Source organism: Alosa pseudoharengus, unplaced genomic scaffold, assembly GCF_046254945.1.
Source record: "Alosa pseudoharengus isolate Yale_2024_CS ecotype anadromous, Long Island Sound unplaced genomic scaffold, YU_APseudo_1.1 YU_APseudo_1.1_scf_7, whole genome shotgun sequence".
NCBI lineage: Eukaryota > Metazoa > Chordata > Actinopteri > Clupeiformes > Clupeidae > Alosa > Alosa pseudoharengus.
In genome coordinates, this window is record NW_027468859.1 from 3624067 (window position 1) to 3634384 (window position 10318).

A 10318-nucleotide genomic window follows, 5' to 3' on the forward strand; every position below is an offset into this window, starting at 1 on the left:
CACGCTCGAGTGCAGCCAATTTTCCAAATAAAGGCAGTGATTACTTAATCAAAAACATTTGTGTTTTCCTTTTCCTGGGCTTGCCCAGTGACAACAAAACCTTACACAGGATTCAAGATCAAAGGGACACTGGAGATATTTAATATTTAAACGTTGCACTTGATTGTGAGCACTTCTATAGGAAACTGATACAGACAGTGAAGGAAGCCCCTGTTCACAGATGTGCAGCGAGTCAAGCGAAACATCTGTGAACCGTTCAGGTTGTCCTCAAATCACTCAACGCACACAGACAGTGGAGGACACCCGGCCCCAGATGTTTTCTTGATCAGAAGCAGTCCATAAAGCTAGGGTTAAATCAGGATAGGGGATCACCGACGTATGCAAGAGCACTTATGACTGTGTGTCATGGGCACATTCACTCAAGGAACATATGCACACAAATAAACATATACAGGCGTGCACGCACACACCCACACACACACACAAACACACACCACAAACATATAAAAATGCACACACACAACACACATGAACACACACCCAAAAACACACATGTGATTGCACTCGCACGCACACGCACACACACATACACACGCACGCACACACACAGACACACACACACGCACACAGCATACACACACTGAGAGTGTGTCAGGGAGCTAAAAAGTAGAGGCTGTGAGTTTTTTGGCTACCGGTCTGAGGAAGCACGCAGGAGATTTGGATGAAAAGTCAAAGTGAGGCCGGTGTGTGTGTGTGTAAACTGTCCGCTGTCCTCAGCTGCCCCGGTGCACACAGGGTCACTTAAGGTCTCCGCTAGCAAGGACTGTGGGATAGCAGCAGTGCTAACATTCTCAAAAGAGGTAGACAGACTTAAAAAACACACCAACAGTCACCACAGTAACAGTTGCCATGTCTGACATCTGCTATAGGACAAAGGAAATTTATTCAACTTATTATTTCCAATCTTAGAAAATTATTTTGACTTTTTAGAAGTGTTTTTTTTTCTATATATTCATGGGTAAATAAGTATACATGTCCATGTGTATATTAATATCCATGCCATACTCGTGTCCAATTCATGTCATTCAGACTTGTGTAAGTACAGCCATTTACACAAGTTGAAGACCACCTTGAAAGATTTACATTTGTCATATGACAACACTGACTCGGTTTGATAACAGAAAATACACACTAACACCTAACACAGGAGGGAAATCCCAAAGACACTTTTAAATGAAACATCACACGAAGAATTATACTGCACATTTACCACTAATTTATTATTACAACATTTGCACTGCACTATGGGATACTCTACAATCGCTCATCCCATGTGGAGCGGAAGACAAACTCATCCCATGTGGAAGAAAGACACCACCGTTGTACTTCCAGTGAAGACCATGCGTTTTCATTTTAATTACTAATAATACCTAAAGCCACTAAGAGAACCTTAATGCTTCCATTAATGTTTACTGTAATGCTTGTTTTAAACAGGGATGTTTGCACTAAGAATGCAGTTCTCAGAGTCGGTTACCAAGTCGTTTTCTCGAGCTACTAACAGGAAGTTGCAGGAAGCAAACCCTGAAGTTGTATCCCAACTCATCAGCTCGTTTGAACCCAGAGTAGCCTACCAGAGTCAAATTTCCAAGATGGCTCCACCCATTAACAGTAAATGATAGCTATAGATATGCACTGTTTATTAGCAGTTCTGTACGATTTGTGTCTCATTACTGTAATCGTCTAGGTAATCTAGAAAAAAAAAATCACCCAACCCAAAACTAATTGCAACAGAAATTATTTTTGTTGTATTCAGTTCATGTAACCTTCCCATCACATACCAAAAGTCCATGAAAATCCAAGTGAAAGGTGGTGAAAAAAGAGCATAGGTCAATGGCCAAAAACTGTATCTTTGGCAGTTTTACTAAACTTTCATAGCACAGAGGATATGTGAAAATTAAGTCAAATTCTTTCATACTGACATGAATCTTGGTGAACTTGTATAGTTTGGAGCCCTGAACATTTTCAGATATAAAACCATTTTCAAAAAGCCCTAATGGTTGCCATGGCAACCATTAAATGTTCCACTTAACTGAATTAAGCCTCGATTTTACATCATATCTCCTGAATCAAACATGGTATCTTACAGGGTCCTTGATCCAAAGATGGTGTCACAGAGGTTCATTCTTTGCACAAGATCCATCTGTGTCGTGACATTGTTATAAGAACTTCTCAACTTCTCTTTGTGAGCCTTCCGAAGAAGGCCTCCATTTAAGCAGCAAGGCATACCAGCTTGTAGGTCTCATTCAATGAGGTTGTCCTTGGCGATGTGGTTTTCTATCATTTGCTTCGTTTTTTGCTTTTTTTCCCCCATGACATGCATTAATTCAGTTTTTATCTGTTTATCTATCTAAAGCATTTGGTGGAGGCCCCTCTCGTTGGATGCCACTGAGAATCTGACAGCTAGTGACATTGTTAGAGTTGCTTATCCTCTGCTGGTTTGGGGGCTCAGGTCCTCTCAGAGGGGGTGGGGGTTGAGAGAGAGAGAGAGAGAGATGCAAATATGCAGATCTCCAGCAGGCTCGAATGTACTCCTGCATCAGTGGAACGGTTGAGGAAGTGGAGGCCGATATGACAGATATGTATGGTTTGCAGCTTTGTTATGGGTGCACCTGCCAAGTAATGGGCTTTCCAGGATGCTTGGCGGCAGCCATGAGCCACACGTCCACAATGTCTGGCCTCTACTCGTGGTCCCCAGTGTAATTTCAAGTGTTGCTTGTTGAAACCACTTGTTACACTGCTAGTAGGTCATCTATCACACGACCTGTTAATAATATATCCATCACACTGTCTGTCAGTCCATCTGTCACACTACTTGTCAGTAATACAACCATGATGCTGCCTGCAGTAGTCTATCTGTCACACTACTTGTCAGTAATACATCCATAATGCAGCTGGTCAGTAGTACATCTATCACACTACCTGTCAGCAAAAGCCTATGTCCACCAAACATGTTTTTTTGCGCTGGCAGCGTCTGTTTTCTATACAATAATCCTATGAAGTTCAGCTTTCACAGCACTCAGCACCCTGAACGAAAAAACACCCTTGGCATAGAATGTTTTTTTTAGAGCTGAAATCTGTTCAACTTTTCAAACATCATTGGGCTCGTAAATGTCACTTCTCTCTTTCTAGCCAGTTAAAATCAAGGAAGGGGCAGGACCTACATGGAACAATGTTGAAAGTGGCAGAGGAAAACACCAGTCAACTCAGACATATGTGACCATATATAGAAAGACTCCTGCAAACAGAATGGAAATTACAAAGCCTAGAAGGATTACCTATTCTATTTCAATGTCAAATGAGCTCCTTGCATATGTTGCTGCTATTTCAGTTAGCTAGTTAGTTAGCCATAAGCAATGTTCAAAAAAGGAAGTGCTGGCAGACGGTTTTGGCAACCTAGAAACAGTAAACGCTTGAACAAAGCGCTCTGAACATGTTTGGTGGACACAGGCCTTAATAGGCCTACATCCATCATGCTGCCTGTCAGTAGATCATCCATCACAATTTCTTCTAGTCATCCGTCCATCACTCGATCTGCTTGCAGAGGACCCACCATGCTACTTGTTAGAATAACATTTGAACACTACCTGTCAGTAGACCTTGGGAACGCCACCTGTCAGTAGGTCACCCATCACACTATCAGTAGGCCTGGAGAACACTGATTATCTTCTGTCTGAATGAAAAAGCTGGTCAGGAATGTAGGTTGGTCAGTTATCTGAGGCCATTTCCACACGTAGCTGGGCATTTTTTAAAACAGATTCGGAGACCTGACATCATTTTAAAGAAAAATAGGATAGAATACGATAACGTAATGTCACAATCCAAAAACTTCTAGAGCTGAATTCAGTTCCTTTTAAGTCACTCCCAAATATTAGCCAGTTGCCAAGGAAACTCACGGGGGGGGGGGGGTCCATACCTGGCCCTAATGCTCCGTAGTATATTTACATACACAAAAGTTGCAGGAGTAGGGGATGGAGACAAATTGACAAGCGTTATTTATTTTTGCGGAGAGAATGTGACATAGAACATATCATGACATGTTGACATAGAAACAGGAACGTATAAATGCCCGCGTTGAATACATTAATAAATTATTTTATTTTGAAAAAATTGATCGACCTAATTTCATTTTTATATGCTACATCTATACACCAAACCTACAGTAGGCTACGTGCAGAACAATATTATTTCAGAAGTGAAAGAATGGCTTTTGTTGTCCTATGACAGGGACTTGCTGACTCGAGGAACCAGAGACTCACTCGCTCATTCGGCCCCTTCAGTTGACTTGTGGGGTTATGGTTGCGAACAAACTCCTTGGTTGTAGCCTAAGTTATAAAACTTTTTGAAGCTAGGGTCGCTAGGATTAGCCTGGCTCTGCCCTCTACGTACTTACGCTCAATTTTAATTTCCCTTCAGTACGTTGTCTGGGTCTGCGGTATACAGGGGGTCAAGAGCGTCCAGATTAGCTTCGGCATGTTAGCATACGCCATTTTCAAATATGCCGCTGCATGGAGCATTTGGAACCAGCTCCATGCACGAAAATCCGTGTTGGTCACGAGCTCTCATGCGCGTACATGTTGGTGGGCGGGTACCTATCCGGCGGCTACAGCCAAACGTTATTCAGTGCGTATTTCTTGAGGAGCCTATAAGAAGACGTGCATATTGTGGTTGTTTATCCATCATATGACAAATAAACAAATAAAGAAAATTGTATTGATCTTGTTTCGTTGTTGTTTGTCCCGAACAAACATAGCCTAAACATGATTAACGACAATAAATTACACAACAGCGGCATAAAGACCTTGTCTCGTTACACCATGGGTCTCCAACACGTTGCTCTCAACCTATAGCCGCCCCCTTTGGAGCTTGCCAGAGGCTGAAGCACTAGGCTACCACATTTAAACACAATTATTGCCGCGAGGCATTCCAGCCTACGAATTTAATAAAAAGTAAACCATGCATAATTAAAAAAAAACTAAATTTAGGCTACTTCGCTATGCAATAAGGTTTCCATTAGAGCACAGCGCACGTTCAATGAATGAAGGAAAGGCCTTGTCTCGCAATAAACAGCTGGAAATTCCAACACTTTTTCAACTACACGAAACTTTACAGTGATCATCAAATACCCTCTAGATTTAAATGCCCATAAGTCTCAACATTTAACTATATAATAAAAGTAAAAAAGTAAATTAAATCCCATAACAAAACCGTTTGATAGCCTGGTATGCCGCTCCAAACAAAATGCATGTCTCACAATAACGTACAATGTAAGAAATAAAGGTCTGCCTCGAATAAGCCTACCTCAAATAAATACCTGTGCTTTGCAGCCTAAGTAAATAGCAGACCCTGAACATAATTTAGGATTTACGGAAAGTATGCAATCATACGATGTTGGACGCCTGGCGATGCTCTGGCCGTCTACTGTGCCTCTGACACCGCTGCCTCATTTGGATGGTAACTCCACAGGTGAACGCGAAGATTGGATGTCGTGGATGCGTAAGTAAACTGTTTTTTGTTGAGTCTGCAGACAACATTCTCTTTAACCGTTACTTTACCATCTGCGACACCACATTTTAGATGAGTTGGGGACGTCTGTGCGTTATCTTCAATACTATCTTCAATAATATTGAATATCTTCAATATTATTTTCAAAACAGGGTGGCTATTGAGGGCTCTGGCTCCAGTCATTATTGTGGCTACTGGCTATTATTGGCTTGATTTGGTCATGGGCCAACGCTAGAATACGTTTAGAGCACCCGCTATGAGATGGCAAACAATAAAATAAAAAACAAACTAATCATAGACTGTAAAAATGTGCTACACTTGGCACTAAAAACCGAATAGTTTATTTATAGTTCGACTACGGATATTTCACGTCATGTTCGAATGCATATTTGCAGCAGGACAGCAGGCAGACCGCTCTTAGTTAGAGCCGCTGTGTTATCCAATGAAATTAAGTTGCGCTTCAGGGCGACTTCACTCGGACTCCATGCGCGTTCCCGAGCAACTTTTTCTTCTTCTTGTTATGAGGCAAGGACTTTATGTGCATTATGGCCACCCTCTTACTGGAGGACGACTCTCTTTTTACAGAATATCCAATAAAAATCGACGTTGGTCCATGCGTCATTTCCAGCTTTGTAACTTGGCGCATGGTCAGAGTCGACTGGCGCTGGATCCGAACCCCAGTGTTCAAGATGGCGTTGACTATGAATTGGCCGGATTTACTAGCCTAGCCTCCACCATTCATTTGTATGAAGGGCGGGACTTAGTCACTCACTCCAGTTATATATAATACCTCCATGGTAGTGTATTCGCAGATTTTCTCCGGCCAATCTTTACCTGTCCAATCAGCTTGGCTGAGAACGATGACAATGAGGTCGTGCGAAGACGAAACCAAAACTTATTGTGATAAACAGAAGTAGCAACGCCTGCAAACGTCAAACAATGCAGTTGGAAAAATGCAGACATTTATTTACAGCAAAGGTAGACCCACATACATTGCTTCCTGTTGATGCTGTTTATTGTCAGTTTAGGCGAAGTAGGAAGTAACGTTAGGGATCTCTGATCAATATGATTGGTAAGGCTGGACCAATGATTTCAAAGTTAGTGCCCGTCGCGATGCAAACGTTTCCCTTTCCACTTCGTGAAAGAGTCTGGATATTTCCAGGCTACGCTAGGATAACCTAATAAATGTTGCACGAGGTTTGTGTGTGATGGTATTTATCATTTTAGATTTAATTGTAGTAGGACACAGTTGATCCGAGTTAATGATACTAGACATTTGCCCACTGGGACCTGGGTTCGAACCCCAACCCGTGGTCATTTCCTGACCCCATTCCATCTCTTTCTCCCACTTGCTACCTGCCACTCAAAAAATAATAATAATGAACACACACACACAATGAAAGAGAGAGGAAGAGAGAGAGACACACACTCACTGTCCAGTAGCCTATTGCATTCCCAGCCAGGCTGTTTTATGTGTGCTGTGTGAATTTTGCCGGGATTAAATGGCTTTCTCCAGACTGAAGTTAGAACGTGTTGGACGTGCGTCAGAACTCCGGCCGTGGCAACAGGATAATCCGAAATGGGACTGGATCACGGTTGCTAAGTAACCACAAGTCTTCTCAGCCACCGAAGTGGAGGTGAGAAAGCCCGTGGTGCTTTTGGGGGCTGCTCAAGAGAGAGAGAAGAGAGAGAGAGAGAGGTCTTAGGGTTCATTTAAGCACCACACACTCCAACAGCTACATGAATAAATAAACACATAGAGAGAGAAAGAGAAAGACTTAGAGAGAGGAAGTTTAGTTTTTGACGTTTAAAATCGCTTATTGAACCATAACATGAATCAAAGAATCCTAGAAAAGGAGAGGAGGAGAGAATGAGAGAAATAGACCGGGAGGAAGAGGACAACTTAACAGATAGTAACAGATAGCACTGCGCAAACATCTTATGCACCCATTGGATGTGTTAACATTGTGGTAATGATCATATACCAGCTGAGATCAGTTGCATCTCGACTGTTGTAGAAACAAGTGACTGATCTTTAATGCAATATCTACAATGCCCATTATCAGCAACCATTCATCCAATGTTCCAAAGGCACATTCTGTTTACTAATCTGATATCTTTTTAAAAGGCTATCTGAGAAAATATTGGAGAACCCTTTTGCAATTTTTTAAGCACATAATGTAATCATAAAGGTTCATTGACTTACGGCTTCCAGCAGGGGCATAACTAACAGTGAAATTAAACTGGTAAATTGGGGCATTAAACTCTTACCAAATCGTTTCAAAAGTGTAATCTTGTAAACGAAGGTTTTAAATGCAGTTGTTTACTCAATTACAAAGAAATACACGTCCTGCACCGGAAATAAAAAAAAAACAGAAAATTCTACTCTTGGACCACTATTAGATTGTTGTGATGTTAGGGATTAGGGAATTCAATTAATAGTACCCACTGTAAAATATCACATTATGCTATTTGTTTTTGCAGTGTTATGATCGGTCTTGGAATGGGGGAAGCTGTTGACAGACCCAGCTGGTTCTGGTCTCTGTCACAAGATGATGTCACTTTGACAGATCGAAGACCTCATCGCTTAGCCACTGCTGGAATATAGCTCATGGCTCAGAGTGGGGAGTGGGAAAGGCATAGCCAAAGGTTTCTGTTCAAAGAGCCTCGATGAGGCAAACTGAGACTGTGCTCTCACCCCAGGCGTACAACGAAGAGATCTGCTGTGCCGAGTGGAGATGTAAAGTACGCTTTGGGTGGCCCCTTCTCATTGCGCCTTGCTGAGATGCTCTTCTCTTGCCACTAGGGATCAGCAGCTGGGTGCGCAGTGATGAGGGTCAGCAGCTGATCTTGAGGTCCTCACCACAGCTGGATCTGCCAGCAGCTTCTGTTGCACTGGGCATGCCCACCATCTGCCAGACTGCTCTGTCAACAGCTTCCCCCTAGCAAGATTGGTCATTGTAATACTGTAATTCCAACAGTTAATGTGGTGTGTTTGTGTATGTGGACATGATGTTGACAGGTTTTCTATCAGAGACATATCTGATGTTTTATGTCTGTGTACAGAGCTGTGCTGTGGAGTTTTCTAAAGAGAGATGTAAGCCTCTGTAGCGGCAATGCTATATTAGTGAACGACTCTCTGTGGAGTTTTCTTGGGAGGGAGATGTCTGTCTGATGTTTGATGGTGCTATATGTTTTCTATACTATTCTATACTATTTAATTGCCCCCCGTGGATGAATAAAGTGATTTGAATTGAATACTGGGATGTGCTATATGTTTCTGTATTGGTGCGTGCTGTGTGTACAGAATCTGTATTTGACCATGCTGTATGATCTCGGTAATGGGACATGCTACATGTATGGTCTCTATACTGGGATGTCATATGTTCTCTGTACTGATGCGTGCTAGGATGTGCTGCATGGTCTCTGTAATGGGACGTGCTGTATGTATTGTTTCAGTACTGGGATGTGCGGTATGAGAGAGTATAGCTCTCAGTGGAGCGGCTGAGGGCTGTGTTCTCCATTCTCGCCCATCCTCAGCTGATCTCCTCTAGCCCACATTAGCTGCATGCAGCACAGGGTTCAGCAAAACAAAAACAAACAAACGAAAGGTGGGGATAGTGGGGGAATAAAAAAAAAACAATTGAGGAATATGTCATAGTTCGCTAGGTCAGGGGCAGCCGTGGCCTACTGGTTAGCGCTTCGGACTTGTAGGGTTGCCGGTTCGAACCCCGACCAGTAGGCACGGCTGAAGTACCCTTGAGCAAGGCACCTAACCCCTCACTGCTCCCCGAGTGCTGCTGTTGTTGCAGGCAGCTCACTGCGCCGGGATTAGTGTGTGCTTCACCTCACTGTGTGCTGAGTGTGTTTCACTAATTCACGGATTGGGATAAATGCAGAGACCAAATTTCTCTACTTTATATACAGTATACTTATACTTATCCTAGGTTAGGGTCGAACAGCATTTTGAGAGGAACAGGAGTCCTGTGTAGGAAAAGGTAGAGATGACAAAGCAGCTTGTGGATCAGGGGATCTGACAACAAACAAACTGGAGACGAAGCCAGAGAAGCAAGTCACGGCCTTTCCTCCCTCCGTTGTGCTAAAAATAGCCCCATTTGGGACTGTGTGGGGTGAGGTGAGGGTACAGGGAGAGCCTTATGAAACAGGAGCTTTCTTGTCTCTGTAGCTCTGTATATAGCGTGTCAAAATTACACACAGCCGTACCGCAGCGTTGTGAGACAGCGAGCAGAAGGCTGGCCCAAAAGGCAGAGAGCACGCTCAGTCTCCATGACGGTCATTCAGATGGCTTGTGTTCGCCCATGGGGCCACATAAGCAGCACAACAGAGGAATTTGCTCTCATCTTCTCAATAACAAACGACTCGCACTGCCTACACTGAGTGTAGCCTGCTCACCTCTGATGTATGTGCTTACACCAGAGACTGTGAGAGAGGTCATATTACACATCATCTGCACCCCATGGTGCCCAAGGGACTAGGGCACACCTTACCTCAGGATGTTTGAGGGTCTCTGAGGGTGAGGATATATTTAGCCTCGCCTGGACTAAATCTGCTGGAGCTTCCAGGAGTACTTTCACGACACAGCTATCTGGATTCACTACACTCAACTATCTGTTGAATGCAAGGCTATGCAATAGGCTACAACTGCATTTCTCAAACCGTGGTCTGTGGACCACTGATACTTCACAAGCTATCCGTAGTGGTCTGCGAGCAGATATGGTGAAATATCATGTTTTAT